Here is a 22,251-nt window from a genome sequence, read left to right as displayed (position 1 = left end):
GAAAGGTCTGGCCGTGAGGAGCCTAGCCAAAAAAGTAAAATTGGCGACTTCTCCTTTCTGCCCGGGGCGGCTGTCTTCTCTGCCTTCCTCGAAGCTTAAAATTTGACAAAGTCCAATTCGAAGACTCTGGAAATTCATCTTAGTAGATTTTGGTTCAATCTCAAAAAGAATGCAAAATCCATCTTCGTTCTTTTACTCCGGGCAGCGTCACGGCCATCGCCCTGACTAGGAAGAAGCGCGCCCGCTCTGTGTCCGGGCAACATATTTATAGGCTTCTGGCATTACCTCATCATAATACGTAGGTGCACCTCGGTTGTCTTGGCAACCTTGCTTCAAGCAGCAATCACCGGAAACAGATGTTTCCTGTTTTGCTCGTTCTTTCTTTTAGTATTTAGCCCTTAATGTCTCCTCTTCAACTTAATACATTCAGGTATGGATGGAACACCAATGTTAAATACAGGTTGGACAAAACATTGCAACATGAATCACATATATCTTGTCTAATAAAAATCAATCTCAACACCTAATAGTACTTAACACAATAATGGGTTCCTCCAACTTAAACACATATTGATATTGCTCAAGCTGTTACATCTTAAAATTATGGCATAGCAAACTCTTATTCCAAAATTGTGCGTTGCTACGTGTTTGAACAGGTGGTGTCCTCCCAATTGCTAACAATTTAATTTATTAGATTTGTTCATTTCCATCAGGTCACCCCTATGTCAAGCTTTAACACCATCTCCTGGTGAAATTTTGAACTACGACATGTTTTGGGATAGCCAATGTGCCTGGGCCAAATTCAATACCTAATTTTACACCATCTCGTACCACCATGACACTTGACACCAGCCATCCATCGATTAAGGGAGACTAATCTACTAAACCTCTCATCAGTGCCTCTCCCAGGCAGGGGGCCAGAGACAAATACTCGATGCCGACTCATCTTTCTGGCGAGATCACAAGTCCTCGCTATGTTTTTCTTTGTGATCTCTGATTGTCTCATCCTAACATCATTGGAGCCGACGTGTGTCACTATGTCCGAGTAGCTAGTGTTGTTGGAACTACGCTGTTGACAAGGCCTATTGCGAGTCAGCTCCCTAAGATTAGCTTCTATGTCGGGTGCTCTGCCCCCAGGAATATACATTACCGTGGCTAGATTTTTAAGCGTAATATTTCGGGTAATGGAGTCACGTATGACCAAAGTCCGAGGCCCAGTAGACCGAGATGACTTTGGACGGCTATGCGTCTTACCTGTTTCATCGCAATTAGCAAGCCGCTTGGGGCTAATGCTAACTGGGCTAGCGGGCTGACTACAGTCCGCATCTGTGTCCGCCACATCTACTGTTATCGCACTATTCTGCTCTAACTTGTGGACACGTCCCTCTAGCAGGGACAACCTCTCTAAGAGAAGGGTGCAGTTGGTGCACGAAGCCGTACAAACCTCTTGATCCGCAGCCATACTTTGTGTCTGATGATCGACGGTAGACAAACGGCCACGAAGCCTCCGCTCTCTCAGGCACTTCCGGATTCCGAAAGTTGATGCTTAGAGTGCTTGCTGATTGACTGAAGTAGCATTCACAAAGTGGGATGATTCTTGGCAACATTCAGCCCGTTTTTGCTGAAAAACCTCAACATCTTATCAGTGTGATTGGGGTGCAATGATTTTTTAAGTGCCGCCTTAATTTATTTGGCTTCATACTGTCCGCTGCCAACATTGTAAGGCACAGTAAACACACCGGTCTTTCCTCGTCTCCCATCGTAGTCGCACTGAAGCCGAGCGCTACGTACGCTTCGTCATATTTCCTTGTCTTAGCTTTCGTGTGACTCTCAATTCTCTTATCTCCGTCTCTCTCCGCCGTTCTTTTCAACCCTGTTCAATATTTTTCCATGGTGTCCCACTGGACTTTTTATCGCCTGCGCTGTGCTGTGTGTGCGTATGTTCCGTGCGCTCCTCACTGTAGAGCGACTACTCCTTGCTCTTCCAGTGATACCGCCACTCCCACCTACTGCAGTGGATGTCTAATTACCCTTTAATCTAGTACAGCCAAAAGAAAAGCGTGCCCCCCTTGGTATTGCACCACGCCCCCCCAGGGGGGCGCGCCCCACTATTTGAGAAGCACTGGCCTAATGGATGAATTTCCAGATCCGCAAGATGTTGTTCATAAAAGGACTGGGGTACGGTGGTGATTTGTGAACCCGAATCCAGAAGGCAATTGATTTCTCTTCCAGCAATATTTACAAGAGCGGTAGTTTTGGTTTCGACAAGGCCCTTGGGAAGCATAATTGGCTGTTCTTTACAGTGAGCTCTCTTTAAGGCTGGTTTCTCAAGTTTGGAACTGAATGTCTCAGATGTCACTCTCATATGTCCCTCTATAGGAGTTGACCTTAGTTTAAATGTGCTTTTTCTGAGTTTGCATTCGAAACTTCCAGCTTGTTTGTCTCTTAATAGTTTTTTCTTAGCCTGCACAAGGGAAGGGTTTGGCTCATTTTCACAAGCTGATGCAATGTGGCCATCCTCTCCACACTGAAAACAGTACCAGGGGCGTGGTTCACCCTTTGGTTTTTCATGTGTGTTCTTCTGACCTGTCTTTCCTTTCACAGGGTGAGCCTCAGCTTTGGCATTGATAGCAACAGCGTTAGCTTCCTTTCGTTTTGATGAGTTTGATCTATGACTCTCAGCTGCTATTACGCTATTAAGCTGGGCACTGAGGTCAGCTATTTGTTTCTTTAGCATCTCAAATTCAGTACTTTGCATTGTTTCATCAATGGTTTCTACTGTTTGCAAATGTGACATGACACGCTGTTTGCCAGCACCAAAAGCAGGTTTGGTGGTGCCCAAATGTTGTTGCATGCGACTAAACTTTGTAGTCTGTTTGTCCTCTTCTGTCCTCAAAAGAAGCAACAACTCTGCAAAGGATGGTGGACTCCTCTTCCTTTGTTCCAGCTGGAGATCAACAAGCAAAGAATTTTCCCAGCAACCTCGGCAGAATTGCTTCAAAAGTTGCTGATCAAAGTCCTGAGATGAAACACCACCACGTCTCATAGCAGTGCTCAATGCAACATGCAATCTCTGCAGATAAGCTGATGGCTTTTCTCCATCATTCTGAAGTGTATTCATGAATCTGGCATAGAGTTCATCGCCATCTACAACTGTACCGTAAGCAGAGTCTAGCAGTTCAAGGTAACCAGTGGGTTTCACTTGTGGACCCAAATGCTTTGTTATCACAGTAGCAGGTGGAAGAAGACATCAGAAATTGAAGGATCTTAGACTTAGACTTAGACAAACTTTTGCACAGGGTGCAGACAAAACGAAATTCCGTTGCATACAGCTTACAACAATGCAGTGATATTGCGGTTGAATAAAAATAACATACTATATAAAAATATAAAATAAAATAAGTATAAAGTGCAGCAGTGATAAATATGTAATAGTGCAAGGAAACAAAACAGTATTTAAAAAGTGTGCAGAGGAATGCTAAACCAGGTTGCGTACTTTTAAATTTACATGGATTATAAAAGTTCAGCAAAGTTGGCAGTGCAAGATAGTGGTTCGTAGTGTCATAATGTTCAGTTCTGTGTATGTGTGATGCAGAGTCCAGTTTAGAGTTCAACAGTTCAAATGTTCAACAGTCTGATGACAGCAGGGAAAAAGCTGTTGCAGAACCTGGTGGACCTGCAGCAGATGCTGCGAAACCTCTTCCCAGAGGGCAGCAGGGGGAACAGTCCATGGTGGGGGTGTGATGGGTCACTGATGATGTTACGGGCTCGGGACACGCAGTGCTGAGATGAAATGTCCTGAATGGAGGGAAGAGGAGCCCCGATGATCCTCTCTGCTGTCCTCACCACTCTCCTCACGTTCTTCCAATCGGAGGCGCTGCAGCCTCCACACCACACAGAGAGACAGCTTGTCAGAATGCTCTCTATGGTGCTTCTGTAGAACGTCCTCATGATGGGTGGGGGCAGGTGGGCTCTCCTCATCCTCCGCAGGAAGTACAAGCGCTTCTGTGCCCTCTTGACCAGTGCCGTGGTGTTCACAGTCCAGGTGAGGTCGTCTGTGATGTGGACCCCCAGGAATTTGGTGCTGCTGACCACCTCCACAGCTGAGCTGTTGATGATCAGTGGAGCGTGGTGAGGCTGGTTTTTACTGAAGTCGACGATGATCTCCTTCGTCTTCTCCACATTCAGGATCAGGCTGTTGTCTCTGCACCAGCCCACCAACTGCTCCACCTCCTCTCTGTAGTCCAGGTCGTTGTTGTCTCTGGTGAGGCCCACCACCGTTGTGTCGTCTGCGAACTTCACGATGTGATTGGTGGTGAACCTGGGGACGCAGTCGTGTGTCATCAGGGTGAACAGCAGGACGCAGCCCTGAGGGGAGCCTGTGCTGGGTGATGACATCGGAGGTGTTCTGTCCGACCCGGACTGACTGAGGTCTGTTGGTGAGGAAGTCTAGCAGCCAGTTGCGAAGGGGGGTGCTGAAGCCCAGGTGTTCCAGTTTTCCTACCAGATGCCGTGGGATGATGGTGTTAAACGCTGAACTGAAGTCCAGGAACAGCATCCGCACATGGGTGGTCTTCTCCTCCAGGTGAGCCAGGCTCAGGTGAAAAGCGGAGGAGATGGCATCCTCAGTGGAGCGGTTCTGCCGGTAGGCAAACTGGAACGGGTCGAATGTTGGGGGGAGTCTGGAGACGATGTGTTCTTTAAGCAGCCTTTCGAAGCACTTCATCATGATGGGAGTCAGTGCAACAGGCCGGTAGTCATTAAATGAGGTGATTTGAGGTTTCTTCGGCACCAGAATGATGGAGGCAGTCTTGAAGCATGCTGGCACTGTGGCTTGGCCCAGCGAGGTGTTAAAAATGTCTGTGATGACACCAGCCAGCTGACCTGCACATTCCCTGAACACCCGCCCAGGTATGTTGTCGGGGCCTGGGGCCTTACGTGGGTTGACTCTCCTCAGAGTCTTCAACACGTCGGCTGAGTCAAGGCAGAGTGCCTCCTCTTCCTGATGGGGAACAGTTTTAACTGCTGGAGTGCTGTTTAGTGCCTCGAACCTCCCAAAGAAGTTATTTAGTCCATTTAGGAAGTCAGCATCAACTTCACCCACCGGGGGGGAGGGTGAGTTGTAGTCTGTAATCGCCCGTATGCCTTGCCACATACTCCTGGTGTTGTTGGCGTCGTGGAAAAGATCCTGAATTTTCCGACTGTGGCTCCGCTTCGCTAACCTGATGGCACGGTTCACGTTGGCTCTCGCTGTCCTCAGTGCCTCCTTGTCGCCAGACTTGAAGGCTGAGTTCCGTGCTCGTAGCGTTTGACGTACCTCCTCAGTCATCCAGGGTCGTTGGTTGGCCCGGGTGATGATGTTCTTAGTGGTGCTGACGTCCTCGGTGCATTTGTTGATGTAGGCTGACACAGTCATGGCGTACTCATCAATGTTGATCTGGTTGTCATATGTTGCTGCTGATTTGAACATGTCCCAGTCAGAGCACTCAAAGCAGTCCTGGAGTGCCTCCATGGCCCCCTCAGACCACACCCTCACCTGCTTCACTGTGGGTTTTGCTCTGATCAGCAGGGGCCTGTATGCAGGGATTAGCATAACAGATAGGTGGTCTGAAGAGCCGAGATGGGGGCGGGGGGCTGCTCTGAATGCATCTTTTATATTGGTGTAAACCAAGTCTAGAGTGTTCTCTCACCGAGTTGGAAAATCCACGTGTTGGTAAAAATGAGGGAGAATAGTCTTCATATTAGCCTGGTTAAAGTCCCCAGCAATGATGAAAACACCCTCTGTGTGTGTGGATTGCAGCTCACCGATTGTCCGATAGAGAACGCTCATGGCCTCTTTAGTGTTAGCGCTGGGAGGCACACACACAGCAGTGATGCTAATAACAGTAAACTCCCTGGGCAGGTAGAAGGGTCTGCAGTTAACAGTCAAAAGCTCGATGTCCGAAGAGCAGTAGCTGGCGACAGATCTAGCATTTTTACACCAGTTGTTGTTGATGTAAACACACAGCCCACCCCCTCGGGATTTACCGCTTAGTTCGCTGTTTCTGTCGGCGCGGAATGTAGCGAGCCCCTCCAGGCTAACGCCGTTATCCGGTATTGATGAGTTCAGCCATGTCTCCGTCAGGATGAGAGCGCAGCAGTTTCTAAACTCCCTCTTTGAAGAGAGTTCCAGGTGTAGATGGTCTATTTTATTATCCAGTGAGCAGACGTTGGAGAGGAAGATGGATGGAAGCGGCGGTTCGTAGGGGTTAGCTTTTAGCTTAGGCGTTAGCCCACCTCGACAGCCGCGCTTCGGCCGCCGGTCACACCGCCTACGCTTGCTCCTCCTCCGGCGTGTGCTGCCCGGCGAGTCCGCTGCATCGTGAGCATCTGGGACTTGTGCCCGAAGCACTCCGAGGCTACGTAAACAGTCTAGGGTAGTTGTGGCTACGAGTCCAAAAACACTTGATGACCGTAACTCCAGCAGGCGCTGGCGATCATATACTAACCTACTGGATGGATAAACTAATCTTTGTGTTGTTTGTAGCGTCCTAGGCGGCATATTTTGTAGAAATGCTCACCGGTTGTCGAGAGCCGTTGCAGCCGCAGCCGACTAGGGCGCCGCCATTTTCCCCCCTCTCTAATGAGGACTTCAACACTCATTCGCCATGTGTCATAATCAGCATCATTATTTGGACGTGGACTTCATCCAGAGAAGACTCGAAGTCGAGCAGGTGTACTGAACTGATGAGAATTTTCACTGTTTCGAACGACATTTTCAACCACAACTCGTTGGACGTGAGGTGGATTTATGTCAATTGTGGGCTGAGTAACTCCATTAGTTGAGAGGGGTGGAGGAGTCTGTGATGAGCTGAGATCAGTCAGGTTTTTGTTGAGATTCAAACGGATTTGTGGCTGGGTTGCACCAGGAGGAGATTTCAAAGTAGAGGAATCAGGAGGGTTTGAAACGCAAGGGTTGGAGAAGACAAGACAGCTTCCTGAACATTTGATTCTGTTGTTGAGAGCGGCTTATGTTCAAGTAAAGGTTCTGGGTCAGAAGAAGTAGTGCCATCAGATGAAGGCACACCAAGAGTTGACTGTTCTTCTTTCAAAATTCGCTCTAATGAATGTCCACTCAGTCTGGCAAGTTCAGAGAGTTGCTCCATGTATGCTCTTGTAGCTTTGTTTCGAGCATCAAGTGTATTAACACTTGCCAAAGTATTTCATACATAGTGCCAGTCTGAGTTGTACTTTCAAGCTTTAGAGGCAACTGGGGTTCTAGTGCTTGCATAGCAGTGCCTTGTCTAAACTCAATTATCATGTGTTTGTGATAATCGGATCATCTATGCGCAAATAACGGTTGATTGCGTCATATTTCTGAAGGTAAGTAGCTACTTCTTCACTATCTGTTTCTGTTAGTCCACTAACCACAACTGAGTTGGGAATTTGAACCGATTCCTGTGCTACTATTTCCATTTTTCCACACTCGATTTTAAATAAACAAATTCAATTGCAGTATTTTCATGTAAATACCAACAAAATAAATCAGTAAGTTAGGCGGACCGGTGGCGAAGGAGGAGGCGCGCGTCCCAGGACAGCGACGACTATGACGACGATAAAATGGAGGAGATTAAGAAGGCCTTGAAAGAACTGGCAAAGATGGAATGGTGGAAAATGTAGGCAAAATAAGCGGTCTGGTTGAAGATGTGAGGAAACTAAACAACCTACTCGCGCTGAAGGACGAGAAAATTGCGGAGTTGGAAAAGAGAGTTGACGAGTTGGAGCAATATACACGGAAAGAGGACGTGATCATCAGCGGTCTGAAAACAACACACCGCACATACTCCGTCACCCGAGGACAGAACAACGATGCGGACTTGACTGAGGGAGAAAAGCAGTCGCTGGAGGATCAGGTGATTCAGTTCTTCAACAGAAACGACATCTCCATTCATAAGGAGAGTATCGCTGCCTGCCATACTCTTCCCAAAAGAAATGCACAATCAGAGCGAACCATCATTCTGAGATTTGTAAACAGAAGACACAAAACTGAGCTTTTGAAACAAGGAAGGAAACTGAAGAACACAGGTGTACGTGAACGAACACCTTACGAAGAGGAACTCCGAGATAGCCAAACGTGCGAGGGTTCTGAAGAAACAAAAGAAAATCTAATCAACATGGAGAAGAGACTGTAAAATCTGGATTCGCACAAATGGTTCACTCGTTGAGGAGGCGAGGGTCCTGCTTATCCGGGACCTCAAAGACCTGGAGAAATATGAAACTGCATAGCCGAATAGAACATCCTCAAGCTGCCCAGATTTTTGTCACTGTTCGGTATCCCTCTGCCAGTTGTTTTTTGGAATTAATGGAAACAGTTCTATTGTCGCTAGACTCATCTTGGAAGTACCGTATTTTTCAGAATATAAGTCGTGTTTTTTTCCATTGTTTGGGTGGGGGGGCGACTTATACTGAGGAGCGACTTATATGTGAATTTTTTCACAAATTTCAAAATAAAAAAAATAAAAAAGTGAAACCGCGATAAACGAACCGCGATGTAGCAAGGGATTACTGTAATTTGAATTTCAAGTGACGTCAGCAGCGCGGCGCGGCGGTTGTTTACATAAATGAACGGATGTCAATGGCGGAATGGATGTCAATGGCGGAATGGATGTCAATGGCGGAACGGATGTCAATGGCGGAACGGATGTCAATGGCGGCGCACGCAGTTGCAGCGGCTCAGTGCTCTCCCGATCTACGCATTGTTTGTTTTTTGTTAGTGTTTGTACCCACTGTATGTCGATCATACACCACCTACAACCGGCAGGAGCTCCTCAGGATAGGGGTTTGCTGCGAGTTGAGTGTCGCAGCGGAGTTTCACCGCTCGCAAAACATACCGGAGGATATCATCAGGCGCCCCGGCTCCCCTTGGATCACCATCCCCGCTGGGAGGAAGCGAAGGCAGCGCAGAGAGAGGAGGCAAAAACGAGGCTGCAGGGCCGGCGCGCTAACCAGGCTACGGAAGCGGCCGTTCAAACCACCGCTCCCTAGCCTGTTTCTTACCAACGCCAGGTCTCTTGCTAACAAGATGGATGAACTAAGGCTACAGATGTCTGCGAACCAGACCGCGAAGGACTGCTGCATGGTGCTGATCACTGAAACCTGGCTTCATCCACTCATACCGGACTCTGCTATCGAGCTAGCAGGCTACACCACACAGCGTCATGACAGGACTGAGAACTCGGGCAAGAGCAAGGTGGGGGGGCTCTGTATGTACGTCAATAACAACTGGTGCACTAATATGGTGACTGTAGACAGTCACTGCTGCCCGGACCTGGAGTATGTGACTATTAAATGCAGGCCCTTTTACATCCCTCGTGAATTTACCGTAGTCATGACGACTGTTGTTTACATACCTCCGGAGGCTAATGCTAAGCTAGCTATTGGACGATTACATGGCAGTATTAGCAGCCAGCTGAGCAGATATCGTGACGCAGTCCACATCATGGCAGGGGACTTTAATCATGTTGACTTGAAAGCAGCACTCCCTAGTTTCCACCAGCATGTTAAGTGTGTCACTAGAGGAGTTAACACTCTGGACAAGGTCTACTCCAACATCAAGCTAGGCTACAGGGCAAAACAGCTACCTCACCTGGGCCAGTCTGACCACATGTCACTGCTATTAATCCCGGCATATACCACCATCAGGAAATCAGCTCCTGTCATCACTAAAACTGTTAAAACCTGGCCTGATGACGCCTCTCAGCAGTTGCAGGACTGCTTCGACAGGACTAACTGGGACATCTTCGAACACCGGGACTTGAACGTGTTCACAGACAGTGTTCTGTGTTATATCAAGCACTGCACAGACACTGTCACAGTGGAAAAACCTATACGGATATACCCCAACCAGAAGCCCTGGATGACCCGGGAGGTCCTTCGGCTGGTGGAGGAGAGGGACACCGCCCTGTCCCTCAGGTCTGAGGACGGGGCTCTCTACAGCACAGCCAGAGCAAACCTGAGGAGAGGCATCAGAGAGGCCCAGCTTGCCTATAAGAAGAGGATTGAGGATCACCTGGACAGCAACAACAGCAAGCAGGTGTGGCAGGGAGTCCAGCATCTCACCAACTACAGAACCACCATCGGAGCTGCTGAAGGGGACGCCTCACTGGCAGAGGTCCTTAATACCTTCTTTGCCCGGTTCGAGTCCGAGCCACCTGGAGCGGCCACATCACATCCCACAGTCCGCAGCAGCTTCACCCTCACAGTGAAGGAGCACGAGGTGAGGCGCACGCTGCGGACCATCAACTCGAGGAAGGCTGCGGGTCCTGACGGCGTCACTGGGCGTGTCCTGAAGGACTGCGCAGATCAGCTGGCTGGAGTCTTCACAAAGATTTTCAACCAGACCCTTACTGAGTCCATCGTCCCATCCTGTTTAAAATCCTCCACTATAGTCCCCCTGCCCAAGAAACGCCACATCACCAGCCTTAATGACTACCGGCCAGTCGCACTCACCCCGGTGGTGATGAAGTGCTTTGAAAAGCTGGTACGGGGTCACATCACATCACTCCTGTTCAGAGGTTTTGACCCCCACCAGTTTGCCTACAGGGCAAATAGATCCACAGAGGACGCAGTAGCTACAGCCCTCCACGCTGCACTGTCCCACCTGGAGCAGCCGGGAAGCTATGTGCGGATGCTCTTTGTGGACTTTAGCCCTGCTTTTAACACCATCCTCCCCCACAGACTGGTGGACATACTGGGGGGCCTGGGACTTCCACACAATACTTGCAGGTGAATTAAGAGCTTCCTGACGGGTCGCAGCCAGAGGGTGAGAGTGGGCCGTCATACATCCACGCCTCTCAGTCTTGGTACCGGCTCCCCACAGGGCTGCGTACTGAGCCCACTGCTTTACACGCTCTACACACATACATGCACCCCCGCCCACCGCAGCAACACCATCGTGAAATTTGCGGATGCCACCACCGTGGTGGGGCTGATCTCAAAGGGGGATGAGTCTGCCTACAGGGCCGAAGTGGTGCAGCTATCGGAGTGGTGCGGTGAGAACAATCTGCTCCTAAACACGGCTAAAACCAGAGAACTGGTCATTGATTTTAGGAGGAAAAATAAAACGGACATTCCACCAGTTATCATCAACGGGGTCTGTGTGGAGAGGGTGTCCTCCTTCCGCTACCTGGGAGTCCACATCGAGGAGGACTTCACCTGGGACGTGAACACCTCTGAGCTGCTAAAAAAGGCCCAGCAGAGACTCTACTTCCTAAGGGTGCTGAGGAGGCACAGCATCACACAAAGACTGCTGGTGTCCTTCTATCGCTGCTCCATAGAAAGCACTTTAACGTACTGTATGTTTTTGGTACTCCAGCTGCACTGCTGCTCAGAGGAAAAAGCTCCAAGGGGTCATCAACACAGCACAGAAGATCATTGGCTGCCCTCTCCCCACACTGGAAGACCTACACAGCTGTCTCAAAAAAACACAGAACATTCTGAAGGACACTTCCCACTCTGGCCACTCCCTTTTCGAACTGTTGCCATCAGGCAGACGCTATAGATCAATTAGGTCAAGGACTAGCAGATTCGCCAACAGTTTTTACCCTACGGCGGTAGTCACATTGAATGCCGCTAAACGTAAATGAATATGTCTGTGTATGTTCTTCTGTGGGTTTTAGCTTGTATTTTGTATCTTTTTTATTCTATTTTTTTTTTTTTTTATCTCATGCGCTGATCGGTTGGCACTTTTTGAATTTCGTTGTACATGTGTGACAATGACAATAAAGATCTATTCTATTCTATTCCAAAGGACAAAGATTCGATCACGGGATGACGAAGATGACGAAGGGCCCCACGCACTACCGGCATCATTAGCGGCTTTGTTTGTAAGTGAGACGTAGGACGAAGAGTTTGAAGGATTTAATGATTTGGAGTGACACAGAAGGTTTGAAAAACTATTATGGCTTTTACGCACGCCCGGTCCTACTCTACGGAGCTCTCTTTCACCTCCGTGGATCGAAGTCGGGGGCCGGCGCTCGGCCGGGTGGCTGTCCGGGGACGATGGATGGGACTCGGACGTGGCTTTTACGCACGCCCGGTCCTACTCTTTGGAGCACTCTTTCACCTCCGTGGATGGAAGTTGGGGGCTGGTGCTCAGCCGGGTGGCTGTCCAGGGACGGTGGATGGGGCTCGGACATGGCTTTTACGCACGCCCGGTCCTATTCTATGGAGCTCTCTTCCACCTCCGTGGCTGGAAGTGCCACCTCCGGGGATGGAAGTCCACGCCGCCACACGCCTGGAAGTCGACGCCGGTGCTTGGGGCCGTGTGGCGGTGAACTATTTATGTTATAATTATTTGATATATTTTATTTCGTGTAGCAACTTGTAATATGTTTTTATCGTTACAGTTCAGTAGTTGTTGGCTCGTTTAACTCTTGTTTTGTTAAATAAAGAGCCGTTTACCAAACCCACGTTTTTCCTTGTACTTTGTTAACGCTACAATATAGTTAGATACTCGACGGGTGCAGTCGAGGTCGACCGGCATCACCACCTGGTCCACTGCTGCTTCCACACGAGGCTGGGATCATTCGCCGTCGCCGCTACATCTGGACCGGCACTTCCCCAATGGCTCACCTCTTTCTGGACTACCAACCCCCCGTCACCCCCACCTCCCGTACTGCCAACCTCAACAACCTCCGCTCCCGCCCCTCCTGCTCGTCCATCCATCTCCTTTGCACTGCTGACCGATGTCCTGTTATTAACTATATCCTATTGTCTCTCTCATCCGCCCCCCACCCCCCGTACGTCCCCACCCTTTTTATTCCCTGTAAATTAATTAATGTTGGCGCCGCGGTAGTGGCGACACGTTTGCAGCAGCTCCGTCGACTCGTCTGTATATTGTCTCGTTTTATGTTCTTTTTTACTCTTTTTTTCTTTTTCTCAGTACTGTGTTTTCTTTTTTTACCGGGCAGAAACATGTTTGCAAAAACAGTGAGGCTGGCCCTTTTATTTTTCCTATTTTTCACCTGGTTCATCACTCCAGCATTCACCGAAGCAGGCAGTAAACGCTCCATTGTTTACACCCGTGGTCAGCTGTTAGCCCTCTGTAGCCAAGGGAAGCTAACAGGCTACAAGCCCAATGTTTCCCCCGAGCTGAAGAGGAGGAAAAGAGGACAACGCTCGGGTGTTATGTGCCGGAAAAAGAAACGCCGCTTCAAGCCCACACTCCCCACCATCATCACCGGGAATGTGAGGTCCATTTGCAATAAGATGGATGAGCTAACGGCGCTAGCACGGCACCAACGGGAATACAGGGAATGTAGCATGCTGCTTTTCACGGAGACCTGGCTAACGGAGCAAACACCGGACTCTGCCGTCGCTCTGGACGGATTCAACCTGATAAGGGCAGACAGGACACGAGAGAGCGGTAAGAGGAAAGGAGGGGGGCTTGCTGTGTTTGTGAACGATAGATGGTGCAACCCTGGGCACATCACTATCAAAGAGCAACTCTGCAGCGCGGACATTGAGCTGCTAGCCGTTAGCTTGAGGCCACACTACCTGCCGCGGGAACTCTCGCACGTTATCGCGATAACTGCGTATGTCCCCCCAAATGCTAATGCCGACGCAGCCCGCGATGTCCTGCACAGCAGTGTAAGCAGGCTGCAAACACAGCATCCACATGCCCTCCTTCTTATTACCGGGGACTTCAATCATGCCTCTCCTTCATCCACACTTCCAACTTTCAGCCAATATGTCACCTGCAGTACCAGGGGAAATAAAACACTGGACCTTTTTTATGCCAACCTTAAGGAGGCATATACATCATCCCCCCTCCCCCCCTTTGGAAGATCTGATCACGATCTGATCCACCTTCTCCCCGTGTATCAGCCTCTGGTGCACAGGCAACCAGCAGTCACCCACACCAGACAGATCTGGTCGGAAGAATCTCTGGAGACTCTTCAGGACTGTTTTGAGACCACGGTGTGGGACGTGTTCTGTGAGGACTACGGGGTCTCACCAGCTGTGTCACAGACTACATTCACTTTTGTGTAGACTCCACCATACCCACCAAAACAGTCAGAGTTTTTGCAAACAGCAAACCTTGGATCACCCCTGAGATCAAAGACCTGCTCAGGGACAAAAGGAGGGTCTTTAAATCGGGAGACAGGGACCTGCTGAAAACGGTGCAGAGGGACTTGAGGAAGAAGATCAGGGAGGGGAAGAGCAACTACAGGAGGAGGATGGAAGACCAACTGCAGCGGGACGATGTCAGCGGGGTCTGGAGGAGCCTGAACACCATCTCAGGACGTAGCAACTCCAGACCTGCGCTGGACAGGGATCAGGAGTGGGTGAATGACCTGAACCGGTTCTTCAACCGGTTTGAACAACCATCCACTCCTCCCCCCACCCACCCAGCCCTGCTGCAACTTCCCCCGACTGGAGCCTCTTCTGCTCCGAGGACTCTCACCTCAACCCCGCCCCCTGCTACACCCCCTCCAAGACCCCCCAGCCCATTCTCAACTCCACTGAACCCACCAACCATCCCCCCTGGTGAGCTCCTCCGCCGACCCCCTGCAGTTCGCCTACCGGCCGAGCATCGGGGTTGAGGACGCCGTCATCTTCCTCATGCAGAGGTCCCTGGCTCACCTGGAGCGGGCTGGAAGCACTGTGAGGATCATGTTTTATGATTTCTCCAGTGCCTTCAACACCATCCAGCCAGAACTGCTGGGGAACAAACATCATGCTGAGCCTGCCAGCAGCTGACATTATGGGTCCTGGACTTCCTCACAAACAGACCACAGTTTGTGAGGACAGGAGGCCGTGTGTCTGACACGGTGGTCTGCAGCACAGGAGCTCCACAGGGGACCGTCCTGGCCCCCCTCCTCTTCACCATCTACACAGCTGACTTCACCCACCACACATCGACCTGCCACCTCCAGAGGTTCTCGGACGACTCCGCCATCATCGGTCTCATTAACAACGGAGACGAGACGGAGCACCGAGGACTGAATCACAGATTCGTGGACTGGTGCCAGCGGAACCGCCTCCAGATTAACTCTGGAAAAACAAAGGAGCTGGTGGTGGACTTCCGCCGGCGCAAAGACCCCCCCTCGCCGGTGAACATCCAGGGAACGGACGTAGAGATTGTGGACTCTTACAAGTACCTGGGTGTTCACCTGAACAATAAACTGGACTGGACTGGTAACACTCAGGCCCTGTACAAGAAGGGCCAGAGCAGACTCCACCTGCTGCGCAGACTGAGGTCCTTCGGAGTGAGGGACGGCCTCCTGAGGACCTTCTACGACTCTGTGGTGGCGTCCGCCATTTTTTATGGGGTGGTCTGCTGGAGCAGCGGCATCACTGCAGCGGAGAGGAAGAGGCTGGACAAGGTGGTGAAGAAAGCCGGCTCTGTCCTCGGCTGCAGTCTGGACCGGGTGGAGGTGGTGGGGGAGAGGAGGATGGTGGCTAAGCTGTCCTCCATCATGGACAACGTCTCCCACCCCCTTCATGAGACTGTCAGAGCCCTGGAGAGCTCCATCAGTGACCGGCTTCGTCACCCACGATGCACCACCGAGAGGCATCGCAGGTCCTTCCTCCCTGCTGCCATCAGACTATACAACCAGGCTAAATCACTGTAGCTAACGGACAATAATTACGTGCAATAATAACGTGCAATAACCGTGTAGTCATATGTGCAATATCTGTCTACCTCATACTCTTTCTACCTGCTTTTGCACAGTTTTTCCTTCCCTTGCACTATTTTTTTTATCTAATAATTTCTTATCTCCACTGTATATTGTGCATACTGTGTAAAAGTGTATTGTGTACATACTGTCCATATTTTTTTAAATTATATATATCTTTACTTTTTTAAATCTTTTACCCCCTTCCCTGCATGCGTGTGTGCGTGTATGTTAAGTGTACTGCTGCTTACACAGGAGTTTCCCCATTGAGGGAATAATAAAGGACTATCTTATCTTATCTTATCTTATCTTAAAGCGTCTTTGGGTCATTGAAAAGCGCTATATAAATTAAATGAATTATTATTAAAAATGAATTATTACTAGATCTGTGGAATAACGACGAGGCTGATGTCAGGGCGCACGCGGGCGTTGTTGACAAAGGACAAGGAATTTGATGGATGGATTTAATGATTTGGAGTGACACAGATGGTTTGATAATATTATTGCTTAGATAATAGTTATTTGATATATAATTTATATATCGTTATATGGGCCTGTGGAATATTTTGAAGTGCAAGCGCCGTCAGCGGCGCGCACCCATTGTTGACGTAAAGGACGATCGATGGATTTAATGAATTGGAGTGACACATGGTTTTATAAATGTGTTATTTATGTAATAGTTATTTGAATAACTCTGAATGTTACGTCAGGCCCGTTCTCAGCTCTTCGTTTGTGTTTATGTCACGTTAGCATACCTATCGTTTAGCCTGTTGTTGCTCGTTCATGACTGTTCTTGGTGTTGGATTTTGTCGAGTAAATTTTCCCCAAAATGCGACTTATACTCCGGAGCGACTTATGTATGTTTTTTTCCACGTTATTGTGCATTTTATGGCTAATGCGACCTATATTCCGGAGTGACTTTTAGTCCGAAAAATACGGTACTCTTTTTTTCATCTCGTGGATGCCTGTCTTTTGGCTAAGAACGCCGACTGACTCTATTGCAATCACACTTTCTTTCAATATCCCCCATGAACTCAAACTGGACTTGTTTTTCATAAATACACCTGCCGATTTTATATATAGTATATATACAGTGGAGCCTTGTTTTTCGACCACAAAAATGAATCCATTCCAAGCAAAAAAAAACGTGCCTTTTTTAAGCATTTTTTAATTTTTGTCCGATCACACAACTGCAGCAGACCGCCGAACGCTTAACCGTAGCGCGTCGCCAACCGCGCAACTGCACCGCACTGGTCGCATTATTGTGACAGAGCCGTCGCTGAAATTTAGAAAATATTTTTAAAGTACCGTATTTTTCGGACTAAAAGTCGCTCCGGAATATACGTCGCATTAGCCATAAAATGCACAATAATGTGAAAAAAAACATATAAAAGTCGCTCCGGAGTATAAGTCGCATTTTGGGGGAAATTTATTCGACAAAATCCAACACCAAGAACAGACATGTACGAGCAACAACAGCAGTGGCGTAGCCAGGAATTTTTCCAGTAGGGGCGCGCGCCCACAGGAAAAAAAATCGAACATCACCCACGCCGTTCGCTGATCGCTAAAACAACATCCGGGTCCGGGAGGCAAACGGTGAATGGATAACATCGCGCACATAGAATAGCGCAAGCACATTCGCGCAAGACCGAAAGAAAAAAAACGGCATGAAAATGAAGAATCGAAAAAGCTCGATTTTTTTCAACCGGGGCGCCGCCCCGGCTCGCCCCGGCTTGGCTACGCCACTGAACAACAGGCTAAACGATAGGTAGCTAACGTGACATAAACACAAACGAAGAGCTGAGAACGGCCCTGACGTAACATTCTATTACATAAATAACATGTTAATCAAACTATCTGTGTCACTCCAATTCATTAAATCCATCGATCGTCCTTTATGGAAACGATGCCGTGTATGTGTCGCGCCGCTGACGTCTAAATATTCTAAATATTCCACAGACCCATATAACGATATATAAAGTATATATCAAATAACTAGCATATAAACAACAATATTATCAAACCATCTGTGTCACTCCAAATCATTAAATCCATCGATCAAATTCCTCGTCCTTTGTCAACAACGCCGCGCGAGCGCAGCTGACGTCAGCCTCGTCGTTATTCCACAGATCTAGTCTATAACAATATTGTAGCGTTAACAAAGTACCAGGAAAGACGTGGGTTTGGTAAACGGCTCTTTATTTAACAAAACAAGAGTCCAACGAGCCAACAACTACTGAACTGTAACGATAAAAACATATTACAAGTTGCTACACAAAATAAAATATATCAAATAACTATAACATAAATAGTTCACTGCGACACGGCCCCAAGCACCGGCGTCGACTTCCAGGCGTCTGGCGGCGTGGACTTCCATCCCCGGAGGTGGCACTTCCAGCCACGGAGGTGGAAGAGAGCTCCATAGAATAGGACCGGGCGTGCGTAAAATCTATGTCCGAGCCCCATCCACCGTCCCCGGGCAGCCACCCGGCCGAGCGCCGGCCCCCGACTTCCATCCACAGAGGTGAAAGAGAGCTCCATAGAGTAGGACCGGGCGTGCGTAAAAGCCATGTCCGAGCCCCAACCACCGTTCCCGGACAGCCACCCGGCCGAGCGCCGGCCCCCGACTTCCATCCACGGAGGTGAAAGAAAGATCCGTAGAGTTGGACCGGGCGTGCGTAAAAGCCATAATAGTTTTTCAAACCTTCTGTGTCACTTCAAATCATTAAATCCTTCAAACTCTTCGTCCTTCGTGTCACTTACAAACAAAGCCGCTGATGATGCCGGTAGTACGTGGGGCCCTTCGTCATCTTCGTCATCCCGTGATCGAATCTTTGTCCTTCATGTAAACAACCGCCGCGCCGCGCTACTGACGTCACTTGAAATTCAAATTACAGTAATCCCTTGCTACATTGCGGTTCGTTTATCACGGTTTCACTTTATTATTTATTTTGAATTTTGAAAATTTGTGAAAAAACTCACATATAAGTCGCTTCTCAGTATAAGTCGCCCCCCCTACCCAAACTATGAAAATAAACGCGACTTATAGTCCGAGAAATACGGTACTGATGTACTTTCCAAAATTTAAGTGGACCTCAGTGCGCAGGGGAGCTTAATTTTGTCCGATCGCGCAACTGCATATATATACACAACATAGTTATCTTTTATGTTAGCAAGACAATGCTAATCTTGCTCACAGATGGCCTGAAAAATAATTAAATAATTGAAACATTACATATACTATATGGATAGGTTTGATGACACTGAACATTTTGAGTGGCTCAAAGTAAAAAAAAAGAAATATCCAGAAATGACAAAATTATCACACCTCAAAAGCACTGGCCAATTTTGCATTCAGGGTTTTTTACCACAGAGAAATTGAAAAAATTGTCCATGAACAAACCTTGACAAAAATATTAACATTAAATACATATTAACATGCACAAACCATCACTCACCTTTGTTGCTCAGTGAGCTATAGATTCAACTTTTATCATCTACCACCATTTTTAGACGACAATATGTATGTGTGGCGTACCATCTGGTCTAAACATGCAACGTGGTATCCAGTCTTGTCTTATTTATTTACAAAACCTGTTTTAGCAGCTATCCGAATTTCGTTGTACAACTAAGTTGTAAAATGACAATAAAGGGCATTCTATTCTAAAGTTAAAGTTAAAGTCCCAATGATCGTCACACACACATCTGGGTGTGGTGAAATTTGTCCTCTGCATTTAACCCATCCCCGTGTGATTTTGATCCATCCCCTGGGGGAGAGGGGAGCAGTGAGCAGCAGCGGTGCCGCGCTCGGGAATCATTTGGTGATCTAACCCCCCAATTCCAACCCTTAATGCTGAGTGCCAAGCAGGGAGGCAATGGGTCCCATTTTATAGTCTTTAGTATGACCCGGCCGGGGTTTGAACCCACAACCTTCCAGTCTCAGGGCGGACACTCTACCACTAGGCCACTGAGCTGGTCGGAAACAAATAGATTCAACAAATGTTTCTTTCCCTATAAAATGGTGCCGTTTGGGTTTGAAGTACATAGCCGCTTCAAAGGAGGAAAAGCATGATTTAAGATACGTGATTGATCAATGATTAAATGTTAGTAAAACAACAGATTGAATAAATTACGATGACTATGCTTTGAGAAGGCTATCCCTTATACCAGGGGTGTCAAACAATTTGTCTTCGCGGGCCACATAAAATGATGTGGCGGGCTGCATCTGGCCCCCGGGCCTTGAGTTTGACACCTGTGCCTTATACAGCTCGGTAAAGTAGATTAGAATTTGATAAAACTGATATGGACATCCACATATTCCATTAGAGCAGTGGTTCCCAAACTTTTGCAGGCTGGCGCCCCCTTTGGCTCCCCAGTGAATTCCGCCCCCCTACCGCCCCCCTACCGCCCCTTTCTTCCTCACCGCCCCCCCAGATCTTTCCACCGCCCCCAGGGGGGTGGTACCGCCCACTTTGGGAACCACTGCATTAGAGTTTAAACTGCTTGCAATACTATTACAAATTAGTTAACACTTGTGAGTGAGTGAGATTGATTGATTGATTGATTGATTGATTGATTGATTGATTGATTGATTGATTGATTGATTGATTGACTGATTCATTGAGTGACAGAGTGACAGAATGACCGAGACCAAATGACTGAGTGACCGAATGGGCGATCGTTCGATGGCTGTCTGTCTATATGTACATATATATGTATGTATGTATTTCGTTATTTGTTCATGTATTTTTCTCTCACATTTTCTTTCTCATCTTCCTCTTCTTTCGGCTGCTCCTGTTAGGGGCCGCGACAGCAGAGCAAGCGTTTCCATATCTTTCTGTCCTGTCACACCAACCATCTGCATGTCCTGCAACATCTTCATCTCTGCCACACTCTCCATTATTTTGGCCAGTAGAGATTTCCAAGCCTCGCTTCTAACATTCTTTCCCATAACTTCATGCTTTGCTTAATCAACATAACAACACCTCTGTAGCTACTACAGTTCTGCGCATTGCCGTGGTCTGAAATAAAAAATAGGAATCAGCACCTTTCCAGGAATCTTCTCGCTTTTTAAGAATCTCCCCTGCCATCTCTCCTTGATAGTTCCATGCTGTCACTGGAATGTCGTCTAGGCCAATTGCCTTTCCACTCTCCATCTTTTACAAATGTCTGGGTATGAATTTTATCTATATTTATTTTTCTCACTCATTGGCGGCCCCACAGAGGGACTTGAAGCGGCTCCACAGAGGGACATGGTGTGCCAACAGAGGGACCCTGGTGGTATCAACGGTTTTGGTGACCTCAGTTAAACTGGGGTCAACAGAGGTAGTGAAGGAATGGGGTCAAAATAGAAAAAGTCCTGCCTAGCTACAAAAACAGATATGCTCAAACCTCACTGAATAAAGTACATAAGCAGACAAGTATATTCACATATTAAATCAATAAAAGAAACATTTTAAGCATATAATTATACCTACACACCAAATCAATAAATAAGACATAACTAGACATTTCTGATAGGTGGTAATGACAAAGGTTTTTATAACTTTATGATCTGATATATATTTCTGAGCACTTTGAAATAACAAATGTTTTTTGATATATTGCCTGAATAGCTTAATGACCCTTAAGTAACTGTTTAATGCATGCCTGATGATTTTCTAAATCACGGACACTGCCAAAGTCGTCTAAACTTGATTGTATCTTATGTTTTGACTAATGCTAGACGCCAGTTTTCGATTACTACTGAACGTTCTGGACAGAGGGAAATATTTTGCCTAACAAAGAAAAGATATGGTTGAAAGCATGATTAAACTAAGAATATTATGACGTAAGCAAGTACATGGAGTATCAAAAGAACAAACAAACAAAAACATGGTAAGTGGTGAGTACAAACTGCATAGTCAGGGAACATTAATAAATTGATGTCACAGCCAAAAGCTCACATAATTCCGTACAAAATGACAAAATTGAAAGAATGATGAACGGATGAGGTGCGACAGTGTATGTGCAAGAATGGAGGAGAATGTTTACAGGAAGGTCACTTGGAGATAAAACCAGCAGGTTCCAGAGGGAGACAACCAAGAACCCGGCCAAAGATGATCGTCAAGGCTGAAAGACGGAAAGGAAAACAACAGCCCCCACACACATCGAATCGCCCATAATCAGCACCCAACCCCACGGAACCAGCTCTCACCGAACCAGCACCCACTCCCATGGAATCAAACTCTACTGCGAACTTGCCCCACCCCAAAGACTCATCACCCATCAAACTCGGCCCACACCGGCATGTGCAACTGAATATAAGCTGACCAAAGAACCTTGAACGTTGCCTTTTCTGAATGGAGACTTTCTGCTCTTGAGCATGGTCGCACGAAAGGCCCAGCGCTGTATTGTACTTTCCTGAAAACAGAGCTTTCTTAACAAGAATTGTGATTGAACTCAACCAACCTGTAACAGTCTAATTTCTGCTTCAGTGTCTTAGCATTTTCCTAAATCTGAAGAAATCAAACAAGCACGCAGTGAGTAAATTGGATAACAGGTGATTGGCAATGGCTTTTGCCGTGAAGCGCAGATAGCGCGCTCACTA

At 47.8% G+C, this 22,251-nt stretch overlaps 1 long non-coding RNA gene across 1 annotated transcript; it reads left to right on the top strand.

Moving 5' to 3' along the window:
* The first annotated feature begins 650 nt into the window (after positions 1–650).
* Positions 651–20,941, top strand: LOC119129563. Its single transcript, XR_005099259.1, has 3 exons — positions 651–661; positions 5,064–5,070; positions 20,479–20,941. It is a non-coding gene; the product is annotated as an uncharacterized LOC119129563 (long non-coding RNA).
* Positions 20,942–22,251: the final 1,310 nt, after the last annotated feature.

Source organism: Syngnathus acus, chromosome 10 (assembly GCF_901709675.1).
Source record: "Syngnathus acus chromosome 10, fSynAcu1.2, whole genome shotgun sequence".
Taxonomy (NCBI): domain Eukaryota; kingdom Metazoa; phylum Chordata; class Actinopteri; order Syngnathiformes; family Syngnathidae; genus Syngnathus; species Syngnathus acus.
Note: the sequence above shows the minus strand (reverse complement) of the source record. Positions and strands in the feature narration are given on the sequence as shown.